This window comes from Brienomyrus brachyistius, chromosome 14 (genome assembly GCF_023856365.1).
Source record: "Brienomyrus brachyistius isolate T26 chromosome 14, BBRACH_0.4, whole genome shotgun sequence".
Lineage (NCBI taxonomy): Eukaryota > Metazoa > Chordata > Actinopteri > Osteoglossiformes > Mormyridae > Brienomyrus > Brienomyrus brachyistius.
The window spans coordinates 25729469-25745988 of NC_064546.1; the positions used below are offsets into that span (position 1 = coordinate 25729469).

The 16520-nt window shown below is 46.5% G+C and overlaps 1 protein-coding gene across 2 annotated transcripts in view; it reads left to right on the plus strand.

The window, feature by feature from the left end:
* The window catches only part of tiam2a (TIAM Rac1 associated GEF 2a), a 70869-nt gene that overhangs the window by 900 nt on the left and 53449 nt on the right, over nucleotides 1–16520 (plus strand). Inside the window, exon 1 of one of the 2 annotated variants that reach the window (XM_048974790.1) lies at nucleotides 11799–11959. The exons of the other annotated variant lie outside the window; for it this stretch is intronic. The gene's annotated coding sequence lies outside the window, so the exon portion shown is untranslated. Of the gene's footprint in view, nucleotides 1–11798; nucleotides 11960–16520 lie in introns of those variants that run through there. 2 annotated transcript variants of the gene reach the window in all.

Here is a 16520-nt window from a genome sequence, read left to right on the forward strand (position 1 = left end):
GCCTGGATTGCGCGTTTGTTCAGGCTGCTGATTTACTGGCAGTGTGACGTCTCTGCCGCCTCCGTCACGTCCCACGAAGCGCTCGTCCTTAGCCGCCGTCTCTGTCACGTCCCACAAAGTGCTCGTCCTTAGCCGCCACCTCTGTCACGTCCCACGAAGCGCTCGTCCTTAGCTGCCGTCTCTGTCACGTCCCACGAAGCGCTCGTCCTTAGCCGCCACCTCTGTCACGTCCCACGAAGCGCCCGTCCTTAGCCGGCGTCTCCGTCACGTCCCACGAAGCGCCCGTCCTTAGCCGCCGCCTCCGTCACGTCCCACGAAGCGCTCGTCCTTAGCCGCCGTCTCCGTCACGTCCCACGAAGTGCACGTTCTTAGCCGCCGTCTCCGTAACGTCCCACGAAGCGCACGTTCTTAGCCGCCACCTCCGTCACGTCCCACGAAGCGCTCGTCCTTAGCCGTCGTCTCCGTCAAGTCCCACGAAGCGCTTGCCCTTAGTCGCCGCCTCTGTCACATCCCACGAAGCGCTCGGCCGTAGCCGCCGTCTCCGTCACGTCCCACGAAGTGCTCGTCCTTAGCCGCCGTCTCCCAGAATCCATGCTGCATGCCGCCTCTCAGCCGCGACTGCCCAGATTAGAGTATGCGGCCCGTCATGCCCTTTTTCGGCCCTGGTTTGGCCCTGTCCCAGTTTGTGCAGTGTGCTAGGCCTCCCCCGATGCTACCGTATGCTGCTCCTTCTTGGCTACATAAGGCATTTTTGTTTTTTTTGTTTTTTTTACAGTGATAGAGGTTTTTTTAATGTCTGGGGAAAGCAACGATAAAAATAAATGAGTTTAGACATTGGCAGCAAGTGACTTTCCACAGAAGTCTGGCCGGCCCTGTGGTCGTAGCCTGTCGCCATCCGTCGCTTACTCAATTTTACCCTCAATTGTTCCAAACTCACATGCCTTCTTGGAGACCTTCAGAAACATGTAAGGGAAACCCAAAGAGTAGCAGATCCTTATCTGCAGAGATGCTGGCTGACCTCTTGTTCGGTCTCCATCTGTTATTTTTTCCATCCTCTGGTGTAGAATTTATTTTATTTATTAAACCAGAGATGCTTCAAAGACAAAATCTACATGTCCTTGTTTCAGTTTAAATCACGTCACGCTGCTCAGTTAATTTTTCAGCATGATTTGCGATGCACTTCCCAGCAATGTAGGCTGTTCAATAGTACGGCTGACGTTTACCATTGCAGCCTCAGCTTCTCTGGCAGTACCTTTGTATTTTATCCCATTAAATTACATTTCAACATTTCAAGGCATTGTAGCCATAAACAATGCATATATTACAGCCACGTGAAATAAACAGTCTGCTACATTTGGAGAAAATTTGTATGGTAATCTTTCATAATATACACCAGTGAACAAGATGTATGCGGAATATCAGTGCCCCTCCTCGGGCCCACAGTATTATACAGTATTATATGATTCTGTACTCGACGCTGGAGTTGTGTGGCGAAATGATTCTGCAGACTCTTGAGGCAAATGTTCCCACCACAGGAAAATATTTTATTGTCCTTTTCATTTCTCAGTGGACATGGATATTTTTAAAAATAGAATTGTATTTTTACATATTTAAATCTATAATGTCCATAAAATATATTAACTATTCCTTTCATCTAATAACAGTAGATCTTTTTATCGCATTGTTTATAATTCCAGTCCATTGATATTTTCTTTTTTTATATATATATATATATATATATATATATATATATATAATTTAAAAAAACTATGATCACAAATTAGTCATGCATCCCGACTATCTAGCTTCCTTTGTTTTGTTCGGTAGCTATAGATACCACAGAATGCTTTAGACTTCCGAGTCCGCTATAGCTATTGCATGAACTCGTACCCTTACTTGGATGCCGGCCATGACATATGAAGGCAAATTTCAGAGCAGTCCTGTCATGGGCCACAATGGAAAGACCCACGAGTACTGTGTCTTGATCTACTGTAGGAAAACATAATTCTGTACCAAGAACGGCAGGGGTGGTTCCATTAGTACCCACAAGGGGTCAGTACAGTCGCAAGCTAAAGAGCCGGGTGGCAGAGGACTGTGTCTGACACATGGAAATACGCAGGAGCCAATAGGCTTCGCTGGCGAACCTCGTCTACAGTGACTGCATTCACAATTACATATGGTAATAATTACACTAATGCACAAAAAGGCTTAGTGATGCTGAATACCTAACTTTGGAAATATTGATTTGATGTTCCAGCTCGCAAGAGAAAAATGTATAAACAAATTCCACTCATGCTTGTTTACATGCATCACAGTATAAGGATTGTATGGGGCGTGATTTAGTGTCTATGTGATTTTTATGGGTTTAACTTTAATGTTTTGGGCACATCCATTCTTATGAGTTTTTTATACAAATATGTTGTGTTTTTATATACATATAACATTTAAATATTGGAGCGCTGCAGTACTTATAGTGTTCCATGTTAATTTAACAAGTATTGTAGACTTAGTCAAGTGGGAAGAACTAGGTTATCATCTCAATCTTATTGCCCCTAACCTGACTTTTCTGCAGGTAGGTCAGGTGAGGATAACTGATATCCTCTCTGTTATTAGACAGGACACGCGTCAGAAACTAGCGAGATGTGAAAGGATGCCATTCAGATCATTAGCAAGCACTATTTCTGCTGTAAGGAGCACATGAAAATGTCATACAGGGAATTTTCATTATTCTTAAAAATGCAGTGCTCCTGTAAAACATACAAGAATTAAGGTAAAATCCCACCCAAGTATTACAGGAGGAAAGACCTGTTCAAATTTAATCTTCAGTATATGAACCTATATCTTTATCTTTCTTCGAGAGTGTCGCAATTTAAAGAAACGCAGGCAGAATGAGAGCTTTTAGTCGCCAAAACAACGCCACCTGACGTACGCGGGATGTCAGTGAGCACTGAACTGGCCGTGTGCACATTCATTCCGAGACATTTCGCTCTTCCAGAAAGAACCTTGTGATGCAAAAAACACAACCATCTGTTGAGGCTTTTGTGCGGCACGGAACAAAGGAGGGGGGCGGCTGCGGGGGTGCGGTAGGGACGGGAGGGTGGGCGGAGACGGGAACGACCCGCGCGACGCCTCCTCGGCAGAGCGGCTGCGATTCCACATTGCTCACATTTTCCTAGTTAACGACACCTCTCTATTCCTCCTCGCTTACGGCTTGGATTCGGATGCTGAGGCGGTCCCCACGCCTCCTGTATCCCTCGGGCACCGCGGTGACGCAGCAGCGGCTGTCTGTTTTATCGATCGGGGGGGGGGGTGGCCGTCGCCATGGGATTCCACATCAATCCTCATCATCTCCAATGTTTCCCTCTGAGGACTGGGTTGCGTGGGGGGGGGAGGCTTGGTCTTAATAACACCTTCCTCTTCCCTAAACCGCTCCTGTGTTCCCCCCCCCCCCCCCCCCCCCCCCCCCCCCCCCGCCAGGAGATAAGGCAGTCTGAGAGTGGGCCTCCATCTGCCTGGGCCGGGGTAAAAAAAACAAACCATGGCTCACTGCTGCCATAAGAAAGCATAATGTTCTTGGTAGCCTACCTCTCCCTAGCAACAAGCCGTCAGTCTTTGGGCCTGTAAAGGATCTGCGCTATGCGGGTGGTGTTACAGGCATGGCGTGCACGTGGCAGCCTCCCGTTTGGGCTTTCTGCTGCTATTCCTCCTGGAAATAGCAGCGTGTGCGAGGAAGCGCTGAAGGCTCCTCAGCATCAGCCCCCGTGTCCCCGTGACACGCTGTCAAACCCAGGCCTTGGTGGGAGCGCTAATGATCAGCAGGCCGGAGGTGGTACCCTTCTCCGCAAGGGCGGCCAAATATGCTCAGGGCCAGCCAGGTCAATCCCATCATCCTTTGTGTTTGCGGTGCATGTGCCCCGGAGCCATAGGGCCCGGTGATTGACAGGCGTCATGTGGCGGACTCATGCCAGCCCCTGGGTCCTCCCCTTCTAAGCCCTAAGGGGCATCGTAGATTAGATTGGACGACGGAGTGTGAAATTGCATTGCGCGATGAGCATTCACACACATGGTCACAACTTCATTCTGTCCAGATGGAGATTACAAACCACTGTGTTTAGCCCAGTTTATTCTGTAATTCCAGACAGCAGTAAGCAAGTACTGACAGCAAGGTTTAATGTAAAGTGCGTCCAGACAAACAGATGGGACCATTTGTCCCGCACTGCAGTGTTTTCGACGCTCTCAGTTAAATATCAGTTCTGCTTTATTCAGATTTAGCAGAAATGTATTCAAAATCAGCATGACTTTGCAAGCCAGGCTGTCCGTGCTGTTAAATGGGGAGTGGTCGTCCATTAGGGGTCAGTGTTGTGCTGTTGTTGCAGGCTGAGCTTCTTGCACCGCACAGAATCTGCAGCAGCTCGGCGTGGTGAATTTCCATTTCACAGCTGCACCGTCTTTCGATGTAAACAACGCGTACGTTTTCGAAAAGCAGCCGAGTTCAGAAGAATGTTTCGCATGCCGCAAGAGCCTTTTCTTTTTTAATAAAAAAAAAAAAAGCCTGCACCAAAGTTTTCACTGTTGGTACATCAGGCAGAGAAGACGGAGAGAGGAAAGAAAAAATGATGGATATCGCAGGAATCCTGGCACAAAGCAGTGACCTAAGATAGCCGGACGTCTTCATCACTCTGGATGTTGGATCCGGAACTTTCTGGCCAAGTGCAGGGAATGCGACTTGTAACAGGGAGCAGCGGGAGATGCAGGGAGGTGTGAGTCAGGTCCTTTGCTGCAGTGGGTTCATCTCAGTCCTGTGGGGGGGGGGTGCGTAATTATCTCCACAGTGGAGCTGAATGCTGAGGAGCTGGGCTTGGCACGAATGCGGCTTTTAGCGCGTTAGCCGGGCTGCTCTGTGGCCACCCTGGAAGCAGCGGCCGTCTGTGTCGCCTGGGGGACCCCATCCAAAGCTTCGCACGCTGCAAATTAAGGCTTGCCAGGAGTTCAGGCTCGGCTGCAACTTATGACGCCTCAGATCTCCAGAGGAAGATTCTCAGTGCACACAGCCAAACTGCTTACACGAGCTTCTAAACAAAAAAGAATACAAAAAGCCCACAATAATAGCAACCTGGACGTAAGCCAATGGCAGACTGGAGGAAGTTACACAACAAGGGGAGGATTCAAATACCCCTCCCTAGCAACAAGACAGTGGACTGATCCGAAAATCGTATGTCGAGAGTCGGGCGGCGCTGGCTGGCTTTGCGGGCCCTCAGAGCGAGCGTGCTTGATGAGTGGTGCTCCATGCTGCTTATTGTGAAGACAGCATTGTTAACTGAAGGAGGTTATTGGCAGCAGGAACAGAGTCACTACCAATAGAATAGGAGGTACACCAAGAGGCCGAATACTACACATGCCTCTCTCAGTGCAAAGCCAGACCCAATACCATCCTCCCACCTTTTTCAATTTTATTACTCACTCAGGGTTCTCCGTTACCTAATTTCTGACCAAAGAAATGCAGCCTGTGCAGGAAAAATCGCTGAACATGTAACTTCCAGTCATTTGCATAGCACCTCACAGCAGTGTGCCCTTGAAGAATGGCTGGATGGTGGGGTCGTTAACAGATATGTCTAGCCAGGGTCAAGTATCCAGCTACTGGTCAGAGATGAGAGGACATCGTCAAGTTGGGATGGATGGCTGATGTGCAATGGCACCTGGTGATTTGGTAGGAGGACCAGAGGGAGCAAGATTAGGGAGAAGCATGAAGATGGGAAGCGCATGGGCATCTCTGAGACGTGGTGGTGTCATTCCAGAGCGAGGGTTGATGAATCTGGTTTGGGTGTGTGTGAGACCTGGAGGTTGCAAGGTGTTGAGTAAGAATATGGGAGCTCAGAGCAGCGAAGCAAAATGGCAGTCTTAGTAGATCGAGGTCACGTTCAGCTAATGTGGCCAAAGGATGTTAAGATGACTAATGGAGTGGTGTTCAGGAAGGACAGAAGCTCTGCCTGCTGCCCCCTGTGCTGGCCATCTGGTCAACCTAAGCTTGGCCATCCCTTCTTCTGTCCAAAAACTTGATGACAACATAAAAGTCCACACGAGTGCTGAATAATTCCCAGAGCCCAGAGTGTCACACCTGGACCTGCTAATAAGGACCAGCCCTGGCTGTTTCCCAGCACCCACAACACAAACAGAATCATCTCCTTCCTCACAACTTGCCAGCTGAACTATTTCAACCTTACCCAGCTGAAAACGTAGCGACTCACGTTACCAAAACCAAAAACACTCGTCATTAGATACACATAACAGCAAGCTGTGAAAGTTCTGTGTCGTCAAACAGCAGCGAAATCAAATTTCCCCCATCAGTGCATCTCCAGCAGCCTGTCTGACGTCTGTCATGAAGCCTCAGACCAGCTTTCCATTCCAATCTCTTCAGGAAGCCGAAGAATCATGTCAGCGTAACTCCAAAAAGAACAGAGCCTGTAACCACCGCCTTTCACGCCATGCATCTGCATCATTTGATTTTTTTTGTTTTGCCCCTGTAGCTTGCTCAGAATCTTGACTCATCTGGGTCAGCCTTTGTGCCCTACGAACCGGGCCAGTTCCAAATCACAGATCAAACTTAGGCTCAGCCGGTGATGGCTACTTGTCCTGCAGATAACGGGTCCTCAGACGTGCTAATGATGAGTTAACGTTCCAAATGGGCAAATCGCAAATACCGCCTGAGGACCCGCGCTGGGTGCCCAGTCGTGGCGGCTCAATCTGGCCCGTGTTTAATGTCAATATTGTTTGTGATGGTCTGTCCTGCCTTGCCAGTGTGGATTAAATATTAATGAACATGCATATATCACACCTACAGGCAGCCTTCTCCCCAGCGTCTGCGTCCTGACTGCTCTAAATGTGAAAAATAATTGTGTTTTCCTCTTTATCAGTCTGGGCGATTCATTTCCATTTGCAATGAGATTAAGGTTGGACGTGTTTGCCGTTGTCATTAAACCAGGCCTGGATACGGGTGTCCTCTCATCCGAGAAGGAAAACTCCTTTCCAGTTTAATTCCCACGCAACTCTCAGAGGAGTGGGGACATTAAATCCCGGTTAGGCTGACATCTGTGACAAGCTTCCCCCCCCCTTCACACCCCACCTCAGCTGTGTCCTGACAGAGAACTGGTGTCAGAAAGGGGACACAAGATGTCAGAAGTGCCCCGGTCTGAAGAGGTGAGGTCAGGGAGTTCGGCCCGTGTCACTTGACGGGAGGCAAGCAGCTTCCACGTTCGTGTGATTCAGCATCCTGTGGGCCCAGCGGCCATCTCCCATTTGGACTTGACAGCAGCCTCTTGGCTTTTGAGAACGGAAGGCTGGAGAGAGAGAGAGAGAGTGATTTCTCAGAGAGACTGAGACAATGGAATTCCGAGCGACCGGGCGCCGGAGCGGTGAGGATTTATGAGCAGGAGGGTCCTGCTGGCGTGACGCCAGGAAGGTGGTCCTGGCGAGCACAGCGGTTTGGAGACAGAAACCCATGCATGAGTAAACAGGCTACAGCCTGAGCCCCTCCCACTCACCCCCCCTAAGGTGATGATGGAAATGAGAAAAGCTGGCGTGCGCGCTCCCGAGAGCCCGCTCCGATAAGCAGGATGGAGGAGCGTTTCAGGGCCCGGGGCGTGAGGGACTGGAACGAAGCATCTTCGTGAGGATGGATGGCAGGAAGGACTAGGAACAGGGCCAGTGTACATCCCTATTCCAACCTCCAGAGGCATAGACGGAAATTCTGTGGCCCCTGACAAAATATGACATGCCCCCCCCATTATCCAATTTTATAATTGTACATATTCAAGGGCCCCTGTGAAGTGCTGTGCCCCGTGAATCTACCAGGGTCTTATCCATGCTCCTCGTATTACCTTCCCCCGAAAATCCTGACTCCTAAACACTGACTAGGTGTCTCATGCCATCATACCATCATACCGCTCAATGCGCCCCCCCCCCCCCCCCCGGCCGCCTTCAAGTCCTGCCTGAGTCATACCCACACAAGCCCTCTCCCCCTTCACCTTGAGAGCCCCCGTCTGTCAGGCGTCCCTTTCTGTGCTTGAGTCCGATGCCGTCGGTGAGCGCCGGGCTCCTGCGTTTCACCAGAACGACGGTCCCCGCAGGAATCGCTCGGCAGTTAAGCGGAATGAAACGTGGTCAGGTCAGGCGTGCTTGCAGCTTCGCCGGTGCGCTTGGGTCGCGAGGCTTGGCAGGGCTACAATCGGAAGCATTCCATGGACATGGGCTGTTCTTGGCATCTTAGATTTGTCTTGGTCGACGCTTGTTGCCATGGCTTCCAGCGCCAGGGCCTGTAAACACACACAGGCGTGTCCCAGTGAAAACTACTGCACGAACGTGCTTAGTCACTTCTGCCTGTTACGGGGGGTGGCGTGAAACATGTGCACCGAACTGGTGCAACAAACACTATCACTCTGGGTTCTAATTTTATACCTTCATTTAAAATAACGGATCTTTTTTCCCCTTAGGGAGTTACAGAGAACACCTGGAATTAATTAGGAAGATAAATTAGTGAACCACACTGTTAATTTAGTTAGGGTTAGTACTTATTTGGTTTATTGACTTCATATTAGCATGAAAATGCAGCTTAGTGCGAATTCTGTTTAGTAACAGAGGCCTAGATGGCATACCAGCAAACATAAAAAAACGGTTTCATCTGTTTAATCATTATATGATTATATGAGTTTCACCAATAATATGGTGAATGTTGTACATCCAGCCTACTGCCTTAATGGCTAACAAATCTGTGCAAATGTTTTTTTTATATGGGTTACATAGTTTACTTAATAGTAGTTTACTTAAAGCTAGCCTCTATTTTTGAGTATGATGTGAACATACCGATAATAATTTAAAAGTGAAAGGAAGCCTTTAGATTGTTCATAAACTTTTTCTTTTCATATTACTTAAATTATATTCTAGACAAGTTCTGGCAACCTGTTGGTCAAAATTGTAAAGTACATTTTTTTTGCCGAAATCAAATACTTTATATTTGGCCCTTGACATTATTACCATCCATATTCGTAGCTTAAATATCATGAAATGTCTCAAATGACCAATAAGGATTCCGAATGTGGAAACGCCAGCCAAGCGATCCCGCAACGCGCACGTGTACGGTATCCATTTCATGGCCACACACCGAGCTGACCGTTATCCTACACGTTTTCTTTTTCCATTTTTGTGCATTTTGGACCTACCGCTACTAGAGAGAGGACCATAGGCTCATAAAACCAGCAATGTTCTCCAAGTGGTAACGGACAAAGCAAAAATAAATAAATAAATAATGCGGTCAAACTGTTTTCCTGGGACTAGACCAAACCACATGGGGCTGAATAGTAGTACAGCTTTCAAACCAGAAGATCTCTAACCATGTTCTGGTGATGGTTCAATGACTGGTCTCGTGTATTTGTTTAAATGACGACCACTGAGTAATGTCACTTACGAGTAGTCTGGACAAGAGCCAACGCATGTTAGATTTTTTAGATGCTCTTTCTTATCGTATAAGGCATTCCTCTGTGCAAATAAGCCCAGTTCTGCAAAAATATATAAATACATTACACTTTGGATAGAGAAAAAGACGAACGTTAGATTGCTATTTCATTAAGAGACACTCGTGAACTAAAAGCATTAAAACTGGAGAGTGACTCACATACTGTGTATCAGTGAGTGTACTGTTCCATGTTTTTCCCCAGGGTCCTAGACAGAAACAGATATTCTCTGTTCTGCTGAGCTGTCGTGTCTGAGAAAGTCAGACTGGATGCCGCTCAGCATCGAGGGCGCAGAGTGGCTCCCAAAATCACTCGGGTGTCGCGGTGACAAACATTCGCCTTTACAAACCGGCTTATATTTGCATTCAGTGTGCAGCCATTAAGGTGGAAACAATGAGTCACTTATTCATTTTTGTGCTTCTGAAATCTTATTTTTAGCTGCACGTTTACAGAGCCTGTACATACAGGAGATAGAATGAAACAGGCTGCAGTTATGATGGAGTGTTAAGATATTGGCCAGCTGATGCATGAGATTAACACTTGGCTTGTTACTGACATGTTGACTCAGAGCAAGCCTGTAGGTTGGGGGGGGTGGGGTTGACTCTGAAAGTTTGCCCTCAGGCCTCACAGATGAGGGGGGATGCCGATCTGCCCCAGGGCCCCCGTTGGTTAGCACAGGGGCCTACGCTGCGACTGGCTGTGATGTACCCTATTATAGGCCATATGACAAATTACCGTGCCCTATTACTGGGGCAAAATGAGTCTATGAATGTGGCGAGCAGGAGAAAACCTTAATAGCATGATCATACTATACAATGACTGCCAGGGAGCTTTGGGGGTTGTGGGGGGGGGGGGTGTCTGTCTAGCCACAATTACCATGACGACCCTATTAGCGTAGCTATTATGGCAGATTAATCCATTGGCACAATGCAAAACCCTCGAGTCGCTCCAAGGGCACTGTCAAGTCATTTGGTGGCGCCTTTAAGCAGGGGGATTGACAGTCACTGGTGAACGGCCCCAGTGTCACGGGGCATGCTGGCCTGTTAGCTGTCCCTGCTATGACCACGGCGCATCACGTAAGGCAGTGTGGTTGGGGGAGGGGCCGGGATATTTGTCATCGTCAGTTAAAAATAACTGAAACCAGACATGCACCCCCTACTGGTAACCAAACCATAACCGGACAGAGACTTCAATCAGCGGTTTACTCCAGTAAACTATTCTCTGCGATTATGGTGAGAAGTGAGATTTATGTTTTAGTAGAATGTATACATAAAATTAACTTATTTATGTATGAGTTTTTGACAGTAGTAAATGACTGCCTAGACAAGAAGAGTAAGCAATGAAACACCGTTTTTTTTTTGCATATAACACTAAAGCAATAATATATTATTGCAATGTATAACATATAACGTCTAGGATCATAAAATTCCTGTTATCGCTGTATATTTTGGTAAGTTAAAAGACAAAACAAGAAAACTCGCTAGATAAACATCTTGCACACACATGGTCACCATTTTGTATAAATTACAAGATTGTGATGAGGTTCAGCGTCAGGACGCCAGTCCGGTTGTTTTTGTCTCTTCGTGGTTAACAGAAAAATGTATTTGCTACTTTGTAATGTTTATGCCCTCGTTTGGAAATCATGGGAAGCATTTAAGCTTGTCTGCAATACTACTACCAATAATAATAATTATAAATAATAATAATGTCTCAATAGTCCTTTAAGACAATTTGTAAACGCTTTTTTCATTTAATAGATCCCTGCTCTTATTTTTAGTTTAAGCCCCACACAGTGACCGTGTCACTAAGCACTGGAAGTCTCAGTTCAGCGGTAATGAGCAATGATCTAGTGCCCTATTTTCATTCTGAATCTGCTTATTGCAAACTCATCCCTCCACCCTATATTGTGAAATATATATCTGCCCACGTTCTCAATAAACTTTCCTGAACAACACCATCCTTGAATGCGCTTGTTTAGCCGAGAGAGGGTCACGGCTATGCTATAAATCTTATAAATCTGAATGGTAATTCAGTATAGTATCCGCTGTAGAAATTCAGTGGGTCTAAACCGTGACTAGTCCACCATAACTATTCCAAACTCTAATGCATTACCCATTATAATATATAGTGCAATGGACTCTACATTGCAATATAATAATACAATGATAGTATGTTGCATATTCTAATATTATGCGCGTTGCTAACAGACTGCCTGGCGGCACTGGGTTTGTCATATGGAGGTGTGGTTTGGGCTCAGTCTTGGCGGTGTCCGTCGGGCGGAGGCGTGGTCCTCAGATCACCCTCGGCTGGGCTGGACCTGCTGCATAGTGCGGAGAGTCGGAACTTAGAGGACTTTGAGGCAAAGTGACTTTAAGAAGCGGTCGGGCATGTACGACTTCGTACTGTTTTAGTACTGTTCTCCGGCGTATTACAGTTTGAGGATAGTTAGGAATCTGGTAAGTTTCATTTGCACCTTCCCCCCCCGAGTTTTATCGTAGGAAAACCGGGGGTCGTCGTGCTTTTCCAATATCAGACCAATAGGAGACAAAGCTTGGCCGATCTCTGGTCCCTCGGTTGTTTACTTCTGCTCAGAAGCTGTTTATGTGTCGTGACTCATTTGCAGTTTACCGTGATGGAGTTAAAGGGAAATTTGCTCTTAGTTTTACTGTTTGCTATCAGGACCGACCTATGTTAGGGTGATAGTGTGAGTCGGTCTTTTTTTTTTGGAAGGTAACGTTAGCCTGTAAGTTGCTACTCTTGTCAAACATCATTAGCAGTTAGAAAAGTTTCGTTATTAATATTTGACTACATGTGAAAGTTGCTGGAATCGAAGCGGATTCTTGTTGATTCAGTGCATATTGAGAGGTTTCCTTACCATATCGTGCTCGACTAGATTTGTCAACTTTTCCCACCCCCTCTGTAACGTGCCACTTTGTTTAAAACGTGGCAAGTCACAATAATACTTAATGTGCAATATACTTTGTACCTTAACAGTACATAATGCAATTTGCGTGGTAGTATTCTTTGATTACTTATTATTTTGATGCGACTATTGCCGTTTATGTTATTGAATGGGTGTAGTTTAGTCCCGAGGCGTATTTAAGGGGCATCTCAGCGTCCCGGATCTTCAGCAGCCGAGTTTATTATTTATTGGAAAATAAATAGACGTGTGGAATTATTTATAAATGGCACAAGCTTGTGACGGTTATACACTGGAAAGGGACACGGTTACTGAGTAATATTTGACTATGGGTCTCTTGGACTCTTGTTTGAGGTCTTTTGCGAAAGTTTCTCCTCTATTCTTTGTCCGACTGAAAACTATGGGCTCGTATCTAAAGTGAGGACTCTTTGTGGCACTTTTAGCTACTGTATTGTGTCCAAATTCACCCAAAATGTGAACTTTTTCTTATTTATCTACACTTCGGAACGCCGTGTCCTTTTGGTTCATAAGGAATTGCCACGATTGCCATTACGGGAAGAAAAAAGATGAGTTTTTATTTCCAGAACATAACGCCCATCGTCCTCCGTAAAAACCGCGTCTAAGTGCCCAAGGTACGGGCAAATTATCCTTTAACTTTCGCGGAAAAAGCTTTAAGAATTCAATATGCACATGTAGTCTTGGAACTATATGAATGGTTGAAAGGTATAGAAAGAGGTGTGGATGAACGATCTCAGTTTACTTTAATTTGCGGCAAATATGATTACCGTTGTTTGGTTACATGTGGAGACCTGTGAAGTGAGTAATAGTAAAGAGATTTTTCTTCCAGAGACTCCCCGAACGAAGGAAAGTTGCCCGGCTACTATTAAGACACTTTCAGACGTTTTCTATGGGGGGGGGGGGGGGTGATAGAGTTATTGTTTGCCCGGTCCCTAACACAGCGTATAGGCTGCACGTTGATTGCATGCGCAGCTGGAATCAGCCCCCTGGTGCGCTAAATGCTGCCTGCCGGAGAGGGGGGGCTTAAGGCACCCTAGAGATTATATCCGCAATATCACGTTTCGTTCACAATTCAGCGAAATTTGCGACCATCTGTGGAGAGTTGCTCTGAAAGCGGCAATATTTACCCTTAATTTGACTTGAGGCAGGCATCTAAATAAAAAAATGCGAAATTACATATATGAAACTATAACGCAGTATGCAGGTGAAATCCTTCTTCTGCTTCTGCGTATTAAGTTACATCAAAGTTTGCGTGTATCTTCACGTAAGTAAGACATTGGGGTAAGTTTCTTAGCAGCTATCAAATGCACATGACGGAGACCCATCGTGTGGCCATTGTCATTTAACCAGTGGTGAGCAGCAATAACTGTATATTAAACACGTGGGACCTTGACTGGCGGTTAATGCGCAGCATTAATGCTAAATAGACTGCATTTATATAGCGCTTTTCTACTCCTACGAGTAGAAAAGTTTATACCTTTTATGGCATGCTTTTTTTATGCCTCATATTCACACGTACACCAGTGGCGGAGCTGCCATGCAAGGCGCCAACCGGCTCACCAGAAGCAATTTGGAGCGCAGTGTCCTGCTCAAGGTTCAGAAGGAACCAAGGCTCAAACCTGCAACCTTCCAGTTGCCGAACGATAGCACTACCTCCTGCGCCACCATCTTCCCCACACTTTCGCGGGCGAAAACCTGAATAGAAACGTTACGTTCCCGTGCTGGAAAAACATCTGTTGTTACCTCAGTAGGTCCATAAACGGGGTATTTTTAATGAAGCAAAACTTGTTGCGTCTTCAAATGAGGGGAGAAAATGTCTTAAATCTGGGCCAGCTGTTGCTTTCGGTTCCCACCTTTTCGCGGTTCCAGCTCTTCGGTCTTCATAAATCTGACAACGCGCGGCTAATTTGCTGAAACGTCAAACGTAAAATATTCGACTGCAGTGTTATGTTTATGATTAGTTTTAAATGCTGGGGGTGTAAATTTAGCGTGCTAAATAGAAACATCGGATTGTAGGCAAAGTTATGGGATTGTTGTTGGAGTGACTGTATCGCGAGTGGTGGTCAAGTTCCCGTTAATCACGCGAAGAGGACTAAATGTCACTTGTTTTATTGGGGTGGGGGCGCATCTTACTCGGTCCCCCGTATTACACACGGTTGTGTTTTTGGCCAAAGGGGATTAAAGGTAACTCCGTTAACCTTGTTCACTCAATCGCTTGAGTTGGATACCAACCAGCAAATACATTTTTATGGGCCTGTTGGCCTCTTTTCTCTAAGAAATATGCACCATTTCAGTGATGTTGGCATTCTGAGGGGATGTCTCCCCCCAGGGCTCTGTGCCCTCTTCCCCACTGTGTTGAAATGATTTACTTCCCTAACGGGGGTGTGGAGTTCGGACAGGAGGCTCTGAGGGCCATAGCGGGGTGCTCTGAGGAGGTCTGGACGCACGGTTTCATGTAAGGCCCCCTGCGTTAAAACTAATAAGTGTCCCAGTGCGAGACCGACCCCTTCCTGACTCCTGTTGGTTCGCTGTTCTTTGCCTGAATCTCCCTTATTAACTGCTGTGTAATCTTTGGCTGTATCTCCACCAAATGATGTCCTGCGTCAATGGAATTGCTTGCTTTATGGAACTGGTATTTGTCGTATTTAGTCCTTTCAGTCAGGTGGGGGGTCTCACTCATGGGTGGATTACGGCTTGGGCCCACTGGGCATGGGGACTTATTGGGGACACGAGCGATGTCCCCCACCTTGTGAAGGCAGTCCGTGGCCATTTTTAGGTTAAGACATCTTGTAGCTATGGCACTGCTAGTAATTTAACGAGGCCCAGGGCTGTTTTACATGCTACACCGGTTTTGGCCAGCTGTGGTTATTGGGGCCCCTTCAGTCACCAGGGGGGGGGCTTGAGCCCTATCCCCCATTTCTGAATGCCATCAGCGTTCAATATTGGCTGAATTCCTCTAGTCACTATGTAGTGCTAGTCGTTAGAGCTTCACGGATTGGTACATTGGGTAGCTCAAAATGTGGGTTTTCGCGAAAATAGTCTGCGACCATTTCAAATTAAATCTTCCGTGCGGGAGGGTGGGCTTGAAAGGTTTTTGCTCAGGACCCCGTGATTTCTTACTCCTTCCATGAATGTAGTGTGCTTGTTTACAAGCTGTCAGTATCCTTTCTAGCAAGTATGAGACTGAGCATGTAGTTTGCGCTTAAAGCTGAGGAATGCATCTTGCTATGAGATATTTAAATCCTTAGTCTCATTCATAAGCGAGATGAGCTCTGTCGGGCAGTGGCATATGTGAGCTGCAGTGACTGGATGTGACCTTTCGGCCGTCTGCGGTAAGGGTGCCTCCCGCTCGCCGCAGGCGTGGTTTAATATCCGGGAACGTGTCGGTAATAGGTGGTGCTCCTTGGGATGTTTTGCGAGGCTGCAGAACATCACTGGGAAGAGTTTGTGGTTCTTGGCTTGCAGGTGTTTTGGTTCTGCTTCTGGGTCTCTGAGTGGGCCCCATGGGGCGCATTTGCATTTTTTACTCAGAGTAGCTCAAATCCAAGGCAGGCTAAACCTCTGTGTGTGACATGGAAACCTTCACAAAAGTCTGCCATATCTATACCAAATATCCCACACGCTGACTGACCTGCAAATATGAAAGACGCACATTCACAAAATATATGGAAACACAAGTCTGTGTTATTTATAAAACAAATTGAGTGAAAATAGAATGAAAAGTTTGCTAATAGAATGAAATGAATAAAATGAAAACATGCTAACACTTCAGTCTCCAATGCATGTTTGTATATAAATGTCATAAGCTGAGTGAAGTCATGGTCCATGGTTTTTGACATGCTCATACACATACAGAATAAAATGTCATTTCATTTTCATTGGCCATCACTGAATTATAACACCAAAAATGAATTTTGTTTTTTGTGTGATCTCTCCAGCTTTGCATGTTTGGCTGTTCATGTAAAAAATTGATGTATCCGTGCCTCAGTTCCAGGTTCATCTCTTCGTCATCTTTCTGCCTTTTGTCTCAGTGGTTACTGTCCCACACAGTCTGTCTATCTTTCAAAGTCTGTGTTTGC